Here is a 14921-nt window from a genome sequence, read left to right as displayed (position 1 = left end):
TCCCAAAGTGCTGGGATTACGGGCGTGAGCCACCGTGCCAGGCCTTCAGCACATCCCATCTCAAGTAAGTCTGTGAGCTCTGTGCGTCTCTTCTTTCTGGTGCATCTCCACGACCATGAATGAAGCTCCTGTGGTGCGTGTTAGCACTGACAGGTACTTTTGTGCAGGGAAAAGCAAAGAGAAAGGCGTGAGATCCATAAATGAACCAGACTGAAATGAGGCTGAAGAATGAAGCCAGGCTATAGACAAGTGCCCAGTCTTACCCTTCTGGAGAAACCTATTACGGAAGCCTAGGGAAAGCGTGGCAGCTAAGGAAGGCCATCTGCAGAGGCAGAAACATCACGTAGCAGGAGGGCCTTTTGCATTAGTTACTTCAGTGACTACCCAGGTGGAGAGACACAGTATGTGGGAAAGTCAAGCCTAGCTCTCAGCTTCCTGACCCCATACCTGTCTCACTGTACCTCCCAAAGAGGAAGAGTTGCATACAGCCCTTGGTACAATCCCTCATGGTGGCCACTTGTTCCTGTGCCCTTCTTTTCTCCGCTCCTCCCAGAACCACATCAGACGTCCCCTACTCAACAACCCAATTCCTCTTACCCTCTCTTGGGCCTCCATGGGTCCCTACTGGCCCAAGAAGGACACTTTCTTTGGAAGCCTTCATGGATTAAGCCAGATGTCTTTTGCCTTTGGCTTTTGGTAAACACATGATCTTCCTCTTAAAATGCCCTGTACATCATACATCTGCAAAGACAGGATCGTTTTCTATCCTGTGCATTACTATAGCCTCATGTCCTGCTCTGTACATGGTTGAAATCAAATCCTATTACTTCAAATTGTGTGGCCTTGGGCAAGTTATCAACATCTCTTATCTGCAGGTTCTTTATTTGTGGGAGGAGACAGGTAATGGTACCCACCTCACAGGCTGGTAAAGGCTTAGCATGGGGTATATGCTCAGTAAGTGGAGGTCACTGTGTTACTGACATTCGTGGAGAGAGTCTAGTCCTGGCCTGGCCTATTATATTCCCCTCTACTCCAACCCCCATGGAAGTAGAAACAGAGGTTTACCCAGCATACAGTGCCCCCCATACTCTCCATCCTACCCAAGGGGACCTGTAACGATTCCTTCTCCAGCCCCTTGTGACCCCAGTCCAAAGCAGGATTCCGGTGACTACACCTCCCTTGCCCCAGACTATTCCTGTAATCCCCCACATCTACTTATCATCTGCGTGGCAAAAGGCACAGAACCTAATTCTTTTCTCTCCCTCCCTCCCTCCCTCCCATATTTACTGTGCGCTTGCCATGTGTCTGACACTGTTAGGCATATGGGATGGTAAAGAAGAATGAACAGACAAAATTTACATTGCCTACTTCTGCCTACTTTGTAACTTCACTAACTCACCAATGCAGGTATTTGGCATTTTATGAAGTTGAGCCCACTTAGCTGTTTTGTTTCATGTGATTCCTTTTCTATGTGTGTGTATGTGGGGAGATGCTCAGTGGGGGATAATCTATCCTGCCTCTGTCCATCCAGAAAGATTTCAGAATGTCTCATCAAACAACACTGAAGAATTTGTCACTGCTATCAGATCAGGCACTCTGCCTTGGCAGGGAGCTTCCTGGGGGTGAGGGCTATGCTTCTCTCCCCTTCCTCATTGGATTAGAAATGCCTCCAGGACAGAAATGATGCCTCCATTTCACCTTCTGTCCATTTCAGAGTTCTGGGCTCCACACTTAGGGGAAACCAAGTTAAGGTTGTTGACTGACCACCAGACAAAAAAATCTGAGCATCCTCCCTATTGCAGAGAAGGGGCTTCTTTCCAAGCATGCCCAGTCATTCAACATCAGGTGGAGTTCACAGACCGGCTCTAATTTAGCTGAATACACAGTACAATTATAAGCAGGACCTCGACTATAACTGCATCCGGCAGTAGTCCGGCAGTGATGACTTATTAATGTATTACTACACTGATATTTAAATGTGAGTCGTAATGAGGGCTATAAAACATTTACGATAATAGCAATTATTCCAGAACCAAAATGACTAAACACAGTATTCAGACTTTCATGATTTGCTGCTTGGGGCTGGCCAGCCCGGGGATGTCAGAGGGTTGGTAACCTCTCAGACGCTGATTGCTACGGCAGCTACAGTTTTTGTTTCTCTAATAAACACAGATTTATTTGATTTCCAGTCTTGGCAGCTTTTGCCCACACACAGAGCACTGCATTCTATTTGGTTCTTGTGCCGCTGCCTAAGTAGCTGGCATTCAATGAAGGAATTGTGCTACAACCCCAATGCCAAGGAGAGGTGGTGAGCGTGGACCTCGAAGGCACAGACCTAGTTTAGACTGGCTCTGCCACTTACAGCCTATGCAACCACGGGTAAATTTCTTCATCTCATTACGCTTCCCCCTTTGTAACATGGAGATAATAATAGCACTGGGCTCATAGAGCTTTAGTGGCAATTAGATGAGATGTTACTGTTAACTGCTAACATTAACTGAGAGCTTATTATATGCCAGACGGGCTCTGAGCTAAGGGTACTGCATTGTATCGTTTCTTTTTTTTTTTTTCCGAGACAGAGTCTCGTTGTGTCGCCCAGGCTGAAGTGCAGTGGCGTGATCTCAGCTCACTGCAACTTCCGCCTCCTGGGTTCCAGCAATTCTCCTTGCCTCAGCCTTCCCAGAAGCTGGGATTATAGGTGCCCACCACCATACCCGGCTAACTTTTGTATTTTTAAGTTGAGATGGGGTTTCACCATGTTGGCCAGGCTGGTCTTGAACTCCTGACCTCAGGTGATCCGCCTGCCTCAGCCTCCCAAAGTGCTGGGATTACAGGTGTGAGCCACCATGCCCAGCCTGTATTGTTTCATTTAATTCCTCCAATTATCCCACAAGGCAGGGACTTTTGATATCACCTCCATTTCATGAATGAAGCAAGTGGAAGTGCCAAGATTTGAATCCAAGCAAGACTGAGTCCAGGAATGAGGCTTGTGTTAGTTTTCTATGGCTGCTGTAAAAGATTACCATGAATTTGGTGGCCTAAAGCACCACACATTTATTCCCTTACAGTTTTGCAGTCAGAAGTCTAAAATGAGTTTCTGGGGCTGCGTTTCTTTCAGGGGAGAATTTGCTGCCTTGCCTTTTGCAGATTGTAGAGACCACCCACGTCCCTTGGCTCGTGGCCACTTCATTGCATCACATTAACCTCTTGCTTCTTTTTGTTACTCAACAATTTTTAAAAATATATATTTGAACACAACTCCAAACAGCCATTGAAGCCTCTTCCTTCTGTTGTCACATCTCCTGCCACTCACTGTGATCTCTACTTACTGGGGCCTTCCTCTTACAAGGCCCCTTGTGATTATCCTTAGAGCTTATCTGAACAATCCAGGATGACTCCTCCATCTCAGGATCCTTAATATTGTCCCATGTGCCAGGTCCCTTATGCCATGGAAGGCAATATTCACAGGTTTCTGGGATGAGGTCATGGACATCTTTGGGGGCCTATTAGCCCAATGCTAGGGTACTGAGATGGGACAAGGGCTCCCCAGGAGGGATAAATAGATGAAGATTCACATAATGGATGCTCCAGGGGTTGGCAAACAACTGCCCACAAGCTTAATCCCATCCAATGCAGCCGGTTTTTGTAAAAATGGTTTTATGCATTCACTTCTGTATTGTCTATCTGCTTTTGCATTACAATAGCTGAGTAGTTGACACATAGACCATATGGCTTGCAAAGCTAAAATATTTTCTATCTGGAATTTGATAGAAATTTTGTTGGCCCTTGACTGCTGTAGAACTGAACCATCCTGTCTCTGCCTTTGTCGGTGATTAAATGTGACATGCTAGGCAAGGCACATAACTGCTCAGTAAGAAGAGGGGTTTAGGTCAGAGGCATTCAAAACTTAAAAACTACAAAAAACATTTTCAGGAAATCCCAAGTGGCAAGTAGTAGCACTGGGTTTCAAAAGCAGGCAGTCTCACTCCTACCTTGGAAGATCAGTCCCGCTGTTTCTAGAACCTGCAATGCCGTGATGGAATCGAAACCTAGGGGAAGGCCCTGCTCGAGACAGAGTACAGGTGAATCCACCTTGGGTTGTGCATGGAAGGAACTTGGGCAGTGGTTCTCAAAATGTGGTCTCCGGACTGGGTGCAGCGGCTCATGCCTATAATCCCAGTACTTTGTGAGGCCACAGCGGGAGGACTGCTTGAGCCTATTGCTTGAGACCAGCCTGGGCAACATAGGGAGATGCTGTCTCTACCAAAAAAATTAAAAATAAAATAAATACATAAAAAAATAAAAATTAGCTGGGTATGGTGGTGAGCACTGGCAGTCCTAGCTACTTGAGGGGCTGAGGTGGGAGGATCACTTGAGCCTGGTAGGTCAAGGTTGCAGTGAGCCAGGATCATGCCATTGCACTCAGCCTGGGTGACAGAGTGAGATCCTGTCTCAAAAACAAAACAAAACAAAACAAAACAAAAAAAGAAAAGAAAAAGAGAAAAGAAAAAAAAATGTGGTCTCTAGACCAGGCCCATTACCTGGTAATGTGTTAGGGCACAAGCCGCTACTGAACCAGGAACCCTGGGGTGAGTCCCAGCCTTGTGTGTTTAATGAGCCTTCCAGAGGAGTCTCATGCAAGCTCATGTTGGCAAACCATTGAACTAGGGAAAAAGCTAAGAATAGAGCCTTTACTTAAGTGTAGAGCGTAGTATACAGGATGCTGTTTTGCATCAACCGGGACTGAAGGCCTCTTCTGGGGCAGGCATGGTGTTTCCCCACTTAGGAAGAAGCCCAAGCTCTGAAATGATAGACAGTCCTCAACGGAGGCGGCTGTAACCACCCTTGGAGAGCTCCAACTTGGCTTCTGCCCCTGGCTTCCACTGTTCCCTTCGGAGTGTCAACGTGGGGCTCTCCATTGCATCCCTCAAGAGAGCCATCTTTGATCCGAAGGAGACACGTCCAGCTGCAGCCACCCCACCCTGGCAACCTTAATAAGGCTGACATTTCCCTCTGTCTCCTCCGATTAGGCCGTCGCTTTATCACTCTGTGCTTTCCTGGCTCTGGGTGTAATCTGCGTGTTGTGTGTCCATAACACCATGTAATTGGCTCTAATGCAACAATATTATCTGCGAGCATGTATCACATAATTGCAAAACCAGGCATCTGCAGTAAGTGTCACTGCAGCCTCTGTGTGCCAACCTTCCTGGGGGTATCTTGGAATCCCTCCTCTTCCCGTCCACATAGGTGGGGGTCCAGACTCCCTAGACCCTCTTGGCAGGCTGGCACACTCACGTCCTGTCTCAAGGCAGGTAGACTTCTGTGTAAGTCTACATAAGCAAGGTGGTTCCCTCCTTAATGGCCCCCAAGAAGGAGACTCTTGGTGAGTCATCAGCCACCATGACGACAGGATGTCTATTTAATAAAGTGGGCTGAGAGATGCCCTGAGTTGTACTTACAAATGTGGGCATCCAATGGCCAGCATGGCAAGCCTGGAAGAAAGCGCGATCTCTACCAGTGCCTACAGTGAATTAACAGAGGTGGATGCAGCCAAAGTACCAGACTCCTTTCCTGAAGAGCAGCTGAGTGTGTAAGTGCTGTGGCCGGACCCTGTGAGAAACACCTAAACCACAGGCAGGGGACAATGTGCACGGAGGGGCTCTGGCATGTGCAGACCTCAAGGGGGACTCACTGCTGGCTCTCCCCCTTGCTTGGCTCAGGCAGGGCAAGAGAAATGAAACTGCGGACGTTGCAGGTTCTTGGAGCTGTCCTTTACATGCCAGATCTCCTCTCTGGCTCACAGGTCAAAGCAAGCCACTCTTCTCAGTCTTGCTGGGCAGCTGCTGATGGGCAGCCACCATGGGACCAGGAATCAGGGCCTACTGCTGATGACCAGGCCCTACGACACTCTACCTGGTCCTAAGAGTGTGATTGTTATCGGCTGACTCAGCTCTATTCGAATCTATATGGATGGCTTCTCTTTGTGGACTTGGCCCCAGGAGAGCATACGCTGAATCCCAACCCCACCCTCTTAACCTCACTGAGGTTGAGAGGGGCATCCCCAAGCCTCCGGCTCAGCCCAGGGCCTCCATCCTTGGCACCTCCTCCTAAGTACCCTATCATTTTTAAGTGAAACTCCCTTTACTGTTTCCCTCCTCTCCAGGTTGAACTTGCCTTTCTCATCCAGCTGTACACTGCTCTAATGTGCCTGGGGGCTCTAGGAAGCTCCAGAAACCAGGAATAAGAACGATGCAATAAAGCATCCTTAGAGAAAACCTAAGCAGAATGGTATAGGTTCTCCTGTGAACACACTACTTTCCTCTAATGAGCTAGACTAGTCAAGGATATTGCTTTGAAGTAAGCTTGCCAAAATCTTCCAATAAAGGTATCTATGATGTTCATAATAGCAGAAATAATGCTGATACTATTTATGAAGTGTTTACTAAGTCCCAGCACTAGCCTGAGCACTTTTCATACATTATCTCATTTAATTCTCTTAACACTCCTGAGATATTATTACTTCCATTTGGAAGCCCAGGAAATGACAGAAACTCTGCTCAGATCTCACAGCTAGAGTTGCGGAGCCAAGATTCAAAGCCCAGAGGTGTGATACCAGGACCTATATTTTTCATCACTACACAAAACTGCCTCTCACAGGATTGTCTTCAGACAGACAGATATCACCTTTCCAGCTTCCACATTTTTCCAAGGTGGAGGCGAATCACATGAGTTTGTGACGGACCCATCCTTTACTGGTCCCTGAAGTGGCAGGGAACGTGGTGTTGGCCTCACTGCTGAGGCTGCTACAAGACAACAGTGTCACACAGCCCTCCTCCTGTCCGAGGAGCAGGGAGAGCTCAGCTCAGAGAGCGAGGGAGGTAGGAGAGGCAACGCAGGAGAGAGGACAACCAGGTCTCAGAGGCGTCTAAGGTCAAGGTTTGGCTAACACGTATCAGGGTTGCCAAAAGCCTAGTGGCCCTTACTGTTGGATGGGTTGACTAGAATTTTTAAGAATACCCTGTAGAATAGAAAGTACAGATCCGCCTGCTCCTTAAGCAAAGCTTCTCTTTTGCTTGTTTGGAGTGGGCGATGGGTCTCCAAGGGCATATGAGGTGGGAGGAATACGAGAGATTGGTGGGGGTGGGGGAGAGTGGAGGGAGAGGCGAGACAAGGGTGGGAAGCCATCTCTTTCGCATTACCTGCTTTCCTGGACTATCCTGGGTGCTGCATATTACTGAGTTCCTTGATCTCCCTGTGGACCATTTAAATTAAAGCTCATAACCATTGTGTGGGCATATAATGAAAACAACTGATGCTGCACTGATTAGTCCATTACTCTCAACTGTTAGAAAACATAATGATCTCACAAGGGGCCTTATTCACTGACGTATAGCAGTCGAGCTCTCATTTGACACCTCAAATTAGCAGCCAAAGCAATAACAGCTGGGGTTTTTGTCTCAATATTTGTACCCGACTCTAAAGTGATTTGGCACCGGGTGAGCGTTATTTTTAAACACACAGCTCTCACCGCCAAGTAACATTTTAAATGGTCTCCAGGTGTCATGTAAAACCTACAGAAATAAATAAAAACAATCAGCTGCCAATTTGGGCCTTTGATAATACAGATTCCTTAACAAAAGGGCTTGTCTTTGGTTCTTCTTTTATTATATATTCATATTATGACAGGCAGAAATTTGCCTCCAACCACTCGGCAGAGCCTCAATGTTCAAAGAAAAATAATGCCTCCAAAAAATGTTAAAAGTGGAAGATCAAAAGAGAAAGATAAATCCTCAAATCCCGTCACTACTCAATCAGATCCCGTGTTTGGGGTCCCTTGGCTCCGAAGAACTCCTTATTTATTGAGGTGATCACAGATACTGCCTAGCAGTGACTCAGAATGGCTCAACTGCCTTCCAGTGATGGAGTTTATTTTAAAAGGTACTTTAAATGACATGTGAATGAGATGGCCTTGGTCTCCCAATTCTGTTTCGTCATCTAGAGCCTGGGACCATGGACAGTCTTGACTCAGAAATTGGGCAATTGCCAATGTGTCCATGGATGCAAGAGTGACCTCCAGCTTACGTTACTGGACAGGTGAGTTTGCAGTTGAAAAGGGAAGAAACAGGCAATTTCCACCTCAGCTGCATTTGGTGCCTAGCCCAGTAAGAGAGGAAGAAGAGGGACATTTTGAAAATATCCATGAATGTGTACACTAGGCGAGGACAGAGAGCAAGTCTGTTTCATGTAGTTACATAGCCAGGCCCAGTGTTTGGCATGTAGGAAGGCTCACTGTTTACTGAAGGGGTTGGCAAATATCAAAGCATGAACGGTCATGTTTTTGGCATCTTTTGATATAAATAAATTTCCACTCTGAACGGCCTTCTGGGCTAATCCAGGAGTACAAACACAATTGCCTACGGAGTGCGGTTTGTCATATAAGTGAGTGAGCTGCGCAGGGACTGTTGTAAACCCAGCCTTACTAAATGGGATCCTCACTTCTTGTTTCAAGAGACTGTGCTACGCTGGAATGGGGGTGCAGCATTGCCATTTCTTCCCTTTTGTTATTTTTAAAGAGAAAGCCAGACGTCTAGAATTTTCATATGAGGTCTCCTGTTTTTTTTAATACTGGCAACTAAATCACCTTGAGTATTAAAACCCACAAATGAAACACCTGGGGGCTGGATCTGGCTTGCAGGTGCCAGGTTTTGGTCTCTGAACCAAACAAATTAATTCGATAATTTAAATCAGAAAAAAATATTGTAAGAAAATCAAAGTGCTGGGACCACGGACAGTCTTGACTTAGAATCAGGCAATTGCCAACGTGTCCATGGATGCAAGAGTGACATTATGGCATTATGGTGAAATGTGGTTGAAACCTTCCCTCTATACTGCAACTCCCGAAGGGCAGCCATCAGTGATGAATTATCTTTAAATGATTGTAAATTATTCAATGTTTCTTCTGCCACAACCATTATTACTTGGGGACAAAGAGCCCTGACTAAGTTTCTGTTTCTAAAGGTAAGACTGTTTTCCACCAGGCAGGTGAGCTCTTGTCTGGTTTTTGCATGCTACTCATTAGTTCTGTGACCAAACATATAGGTCACTTTTTGTGGACAGTTGGAACTGAGCCACTTCAGAGCTGTTAGGAAAAGCTGCACAGGGTGCATGAGGCTCTGTTCCTGGGCTGAGATGCCAGAGAGGTCCTGCTTTTTATCCTCTGATATTTGCAAGCGAGGGAGTCTCCCAGGGAAGTGAGTGCAATTTACAGCTTGGGCTATTTGGGCTCAGCAATGGGCAGAGAATTCTAGTGCTTACTCAATGGGTTTCTGGTCAACCCCAGTAGCCAGGGATCAATGATGTGGAATCTGGTCTCTTCCAGACTGGATCTGCCATCTGACTGGATAATCTACGGGGGCACTAGAGTGGCCATTTCCTAAGCAATGGCCAAAGGCCTGGAAGGCCCTGGAAAGGGAGGGTGTTGTCCCCATGCTGAATGCAAAACGTTTCCTCTAGCAAAATGCTGGAGATGTAGAGCTGATGGCATGAACAGGACATGAAAGCTGGTTTCACTTACTTTTGTTACCTGTCTGCTAATATAGGGGCAAGCAGACAGCAATAAAGAGAACTGGATAAAGAGCCAAAAGACCTGCTTTCTGGCCTGGTTCTTCCATGAATTTTTCCTATGGCTGTGGGCAAGTCATTTACCTTTTGTGGGGGAGTTTCTTTCTTTTAAATGAAGTGGTGGAACCAGCTGATCTCCAGGGTCTTTCTAGCCTAAAATTTCACTCTCTAATTCCAATTGGGTTGGTGCTGGCTCTCAAATACCATTTCCGGACTGGGCATTGTTTTCCGGATGTTAGAAGAAGTGGTCATGGATGCCCAGATCTGCCCAGCTCTGCACAAAGACAGGACATCTGGCCAAAGTCTGAAAGTCACAACTAGCCTCCAGTGTGCAGCACATGAAAACAGTTAGGCAGGGTCAGCTCTTTTTCCTTCTCTCTTTATGCAAATACCTGGCTCAGCTTCTGTGGGGTTAACGGGCTTGGTTCCCTAACCGGCTGCCGCATCTCTAGTGTACCTATGGAGACAGGAGGGGCTCAGACAAGGGGGTAATTTTCCTACCCAGTTGACTTTGTGGAAGTCATTTGCAAGGCTGTGAGAAGCAAATAATGGGGATCAGGAAACGAATTTACACCTAGAGGGTTTCGTTTTGGTGGGCCATGGTTGCAAGGATCACACTCCTGGGTTTTGATAAAAAATGGGGTCTTTTGTGGGTATAAGACCCAGATGTTTAAATTTAGATGGAGAAAGGGCTGGGCACGGTGGCTCATGCCTGTAATCCCAGCACTTTGGGAGGCCGAAGCGGTTGGATCACTTGAGGTGAGGAGTTTGAGACCGGGGGATCCAACATGGTGCAACCCCGTCTCTACTAAAAATATAAAAATCAGCCAGGTGTGGTGGTGCACACCTGTAATTCCAGCTACTCAGGAGGCTGAGGCAAGAGAATCACTTGAACCTGGGAGGTGGAGGCTGCAGTGAGCTGAGATCGTGCCACTGCACTCTAGCCTGGGCGATACAGCCATACTCAGCTTCAGAAAAAAAAAAAAAAAAAAAGATGGAGGTGGAGGGTGAGGGGAGTGGCAGATATTTCAGATTTACTTTTAGAAAAGACACTATTTAAACATTCTTATTGGATGTGAAATGGCTGGAAAGATTTGGAGCAGGACCAGGAAGCAGGTCTGGTAGGAGCTATGGTGATTTGCAGAGCATGCCCTGTCCAGACAGGGTACCCACCCATAGTTCCCAACTTGCACTGTCCAGTAAGGTAGCCATGAGCTACATGTGGCAGTTCACATTGGAATCAATTAAAATTAAATACAAATTTAAAAATTCAGTTTCTTAGTTGTGGAAGATGCACTTCAAGTGCTTAAGAGTCATGTGTGACCAGGAGCTTCTATCCTGGATAACACAGAGATGCAATGTTTCCCTCATCACAGAAAGTTCTATCGGATGGCACTGCTGGAGAGATACTAGCCACAGGCGGGCCCAGGGTTGGCAAAGCTGCTAGATATTCACTGGAAGTTGAATTATAAACTTTTACACAAAATTACTTGAGTTTTAAATGTTGGCAACAAATTCTAATTATTTGTAAACATTCTAATTATTTGTAAACAAAAAAAATTAAAGGAAAACATGAAATCCCACATCTGTTGGTTTTACTCAACCCGTGGGCCAGCAGTTGGAGTCCTCCGATTTAGTTATAAGTCAAAAGAAAATGGACTATCTCCAGCTTTTTGACAATGAGTTTGAAGAATCCAAATATGACCTTGGAGAAATGGAATCATTATTTCCTTTATCCCTCCTTCATCCACTATCCCTTACTTCAAAAAACAAAAAACAAGAAACAGGGTTTAGGGTTTTTTTTTGTTTGTTTGTTTTTTGTTTGCTGGGTGCGGTGACTCATGCCTGTAATCCCAGCACTTTGGGAGGCCAAGGTGGGCAGATACTTGAGGTCAGGAGTTCAAGACCAGACTGGCCAACATGGTGAAACCCTGTCTCTACTAAAAATACAACCAAATTAGCCAGATGTGGTGGCGGGCACCTGTAATCCCAGCTACTCGGGGGCCTGAGACAGGAGAATCGCTTGAACCAGGGAGGTGGAGCTTGCAGTGAGCCGAGATCACGCCACTGCACTCCAGCTCGGGTGACAGAGCAAGACTCCATCTCAAAAAAAAAAAAAAAAAAAAAAAAATGTTTTTGTTTTTGTTTTTGTTTGTGTAGAGGTCTTGCTATGTTGTCTAGACTGGTCTCAAACTCCTGGGCTCAAGCAATCCCCCTGCCTTGACACTGGGATTACAGGCGTGAGCTACCTCGCCTGGCCCATCCCTTACTTTTTAATACTTTCAAAGATGGGAAATGAAAGCTCAGGGAACAGTAGGAATGTTGCTCCAATTCTTCCCAGCCTTGTGTCTCCATCACCTTCTCCACATCATCCTTCTTTCCATTAAGCCAATGAGTAGGAGAGGGCCAAATTCCTGGGAGAGCTCCTAGGATCTTGACTTTCAAGACTCAGGTCTACAGAAAAGCAGACTCTTGGCCACAGGTAAGCTGAGCTGTCCAGTCTTGGGCATCCCTGGTGGGAATGGCAGCAGCCATGGCAGGCAGGTTTGGCTGCTCAAGAGGGACAAGGCTCCCTGGCTTGGAGGTCCATGAGTGTCATGGGATGAGCACTGATCTAGAGGCAAGATATTCACTAAACATGCTCAAATACTGGTCACCAAAGCCCCTGCTGGGAGCTGAACGGATGGTGAAAGGGCAGAGGCTGACCATCAGGCAGCGGCACCTTTGCAAATTAGCACAGAAGCCCGGTCTTGGGAGTGAACTGACCGCCGTAGGCATGTGGCCTGCATTTCCCCTGCCCTCCTGAAAGAATACTCTCTGGAATCTTTCTTCAAACATGCAAAACTATTTTTCCAGTTTGTTCTAGGTGGGACAAAGCATTTCAAAAGATTGCTCCCAAACCAAGTTTGTCAAGTCTGAATTCCAGTGCAGAGACCCGGCAGCTGGGATCTGTGGCCCCTGGGGACAGCAAGACCACCATGGCTTGCCGACTCCACCTAAGTGCTACTCACGGGAAAAGCTAACAGGTGGTTTGTAGATTCAAGACTCTTTGCTGATCAAAAACAATTCAATTATCTTCTCCAAATCCTCTTAACCCAGGAATGTACACCAATACATTTTCAACTTCAGAGATGAAACTAGCTTTTGGTTAACAGGAAAGTGAAATCAACTAGAAATCACAAGTTTCCCCCAGATTCTAGGTATTTTAAAGGTGGAAGTGCTACTTATTTAAATGGAAAAAAAGTTAGATTTCCAAGAAATGTTTACTTTTTCCTTAAGCTGGGGTTCTCAAAACCAAACTAGTCACTTGAAGAGCATGACTGTCATGGAACTTGGAGTCTGGATGACTAAGAAGGAGGTGTGTGTTGAGTGGCACAAGAGCATTTATAGAAAACCCAGTTCCTTTCCTAGTATTCTGGGGACTGAATGGAAGTTACAGATGCTTTCTACAGAGTGCAATTTTAATCCTGATTGCATGAACATATCACTATTTACAGCACAGTACCAAAAGAAAAATATCTGGAGATATTTTAAGACTTTCATTAAGCAATGACAGTTCCGTATTCAAAACTATGTCATGACTAAACACCCTGATAAAATGTTTGTAGCTCCCAGAGAAACCCAGGTGAAACATTTTATAAATAAAAAAAAAATGAGTCTGGTCTCTGTTGTAACCCACCAATTTTCACTGTAGCTCCGATTTTGTTCCTTATTAAAATGAGAAAGAAAGATCACCATTTAGCCAGAGAAATGCAAAATCAAAGGTAATGTGAAAAGTGGACTGGTTCAGTAAAATGCTACACTGTTCAACATTTAAAATGATTCTAGGACAACCACATCTTGTTCCGTTCAGAGACGAGTCATAACAGGGACTCTAGAGACTGATGGTGTGGGCTTCAATTCAGTTAATTAATTTCAACTCGATTTGGTTCCACATACTTTAACTGGCCACCTAGTACGTGTCAGGCATGAGTGAGGTGTGGATATAAAGCACAGAAACAGTACAGATTTACTTACCAACTTTACTTATTATAAGCGTCTTGATTGGGAGCCTGCTATTTGCTAGGCATACACCAGCGATATCTCTTTTAACCCACACAGCTATTCTCAGGGGTGGGTATTACAGTTTCCATTTTTCAATAAGGAAAGGAACCCCAAACCACCTAGTTTGGTAAAGATGAGCTAGAAGCTGGTTCTATGAGAGGACTCTAACCCCTCCAAAGCTCAACTATGGCTCCATACCTTCATGTCTGGGGCAGTTTTGTGGATGTGGATCTGATGCTGATAAAGCTGGGGTCATAAATTTAGACCTAAGCACCCTGTGGGTCAGTGTTTCAATAACTACGGTTTCTGAATTACTCTGGGCATTCACTATAGACAATAATCTCAGTAGTGCATATCATTGTTTCTATGTATGTGTGTTCTGGTAGATGCTTTTAATTTTAATTTTTGTTAAGGGCAGGGGCTCAGATATCAGGCAGAACTGGATCTGAGTTTCGAAAGAGTAGTTCCCTTGTACTTGCCACTGTGACTCCGGGCAAGTCAGTCAACTTTTCTAAGGATCAGTTTCCTGACTGGTGAAATGAGGCAATTCCTAGGATGTGCCTCATAAAGTTGTGGTGAAGATTTAATTGAGATGCCTCATTCTACTGACTTGTCACGGTGCCTGAAGATGCTTAAAAATAGAAGTAGACTCTCAAAAATAGATGCTCAAACTTGGAGGCTCTAACAAGAATAATATTATCATAGTAGTAATTGTTGTACCATGGTACTATATATTATTGCTACATCATTATTATTATTCATTAATCCTCTGGCTCTGCATCCAGAGGAAGCTCAGCTGAAGTGGCCAACACACTGCAACTTGCATTAAACTTTGGGTCTCTGAAGTGGGCAACGTTGTGCTTGAATGTCCTAACACCCTGTACCAGGACACCAACCCCGCTCTAAGAGAGTGAGCACACCCTGACCTAGGTTTCAGGACTGCTGTCAATTTGTTTCCCCTGCCTTCCTCTTGTACTAGAAAAGGACCTTTCCCCATTCACTCTTCTGCGTCTACCTGTGGGGTTCTGTGTCAGGCCACATTGAACCCACCAGGATATGACTGAATTAGAACTACCCTAAAAGTCTGGTTAGTTCTGCTATTGCTTTAATTCTTGAATCTCTCCTCTCTAAACATGGGCTCGGCGGCCTCAGTACACCAGTTGATCCAGGGGCCTGGGGAACAAGAACCAGGGCAGGTGGGGTGGCTCTTGTGATGAACAGCTAGAGTCACCTCTTGTTTTTCACCCTCATAGGCA

General features: G+C 45.7%; 1 protein-coding gene across 5 annotated transcripts in view; it reads right to left on the bottom strand.

Annotated features, from left to right (window-relative positions):
- Positions 1–14921, bottom strand: part of SLIT3 (slit guidance ligand 3) — a 630484-nt gene that overhangs the window by 157475 nt on the left and 458088 nt on the right. The window lies entirely within an intron of this gene.

Source organism: Piliocolobus tephrosceles, chromosome 4 (assembly GCF_002776525.5).
Source record: "Piliocolobus tephrosceles isolate RC106 chromosome 4, ASM277652v3, whole genome shotgun sequence".
Lineage (NCBI taxonomy): Eukaryota > Metazoa > Chordata > Mammalia > Primates > Cercopithecidae > Piliocolobus > Piliocolobus tephrosceles.
The sequence above is the reverse complement of the archived record's forward strand: the minus strand, read 5'-3'. Positions and strand labels throughout refer to the sequence as shown.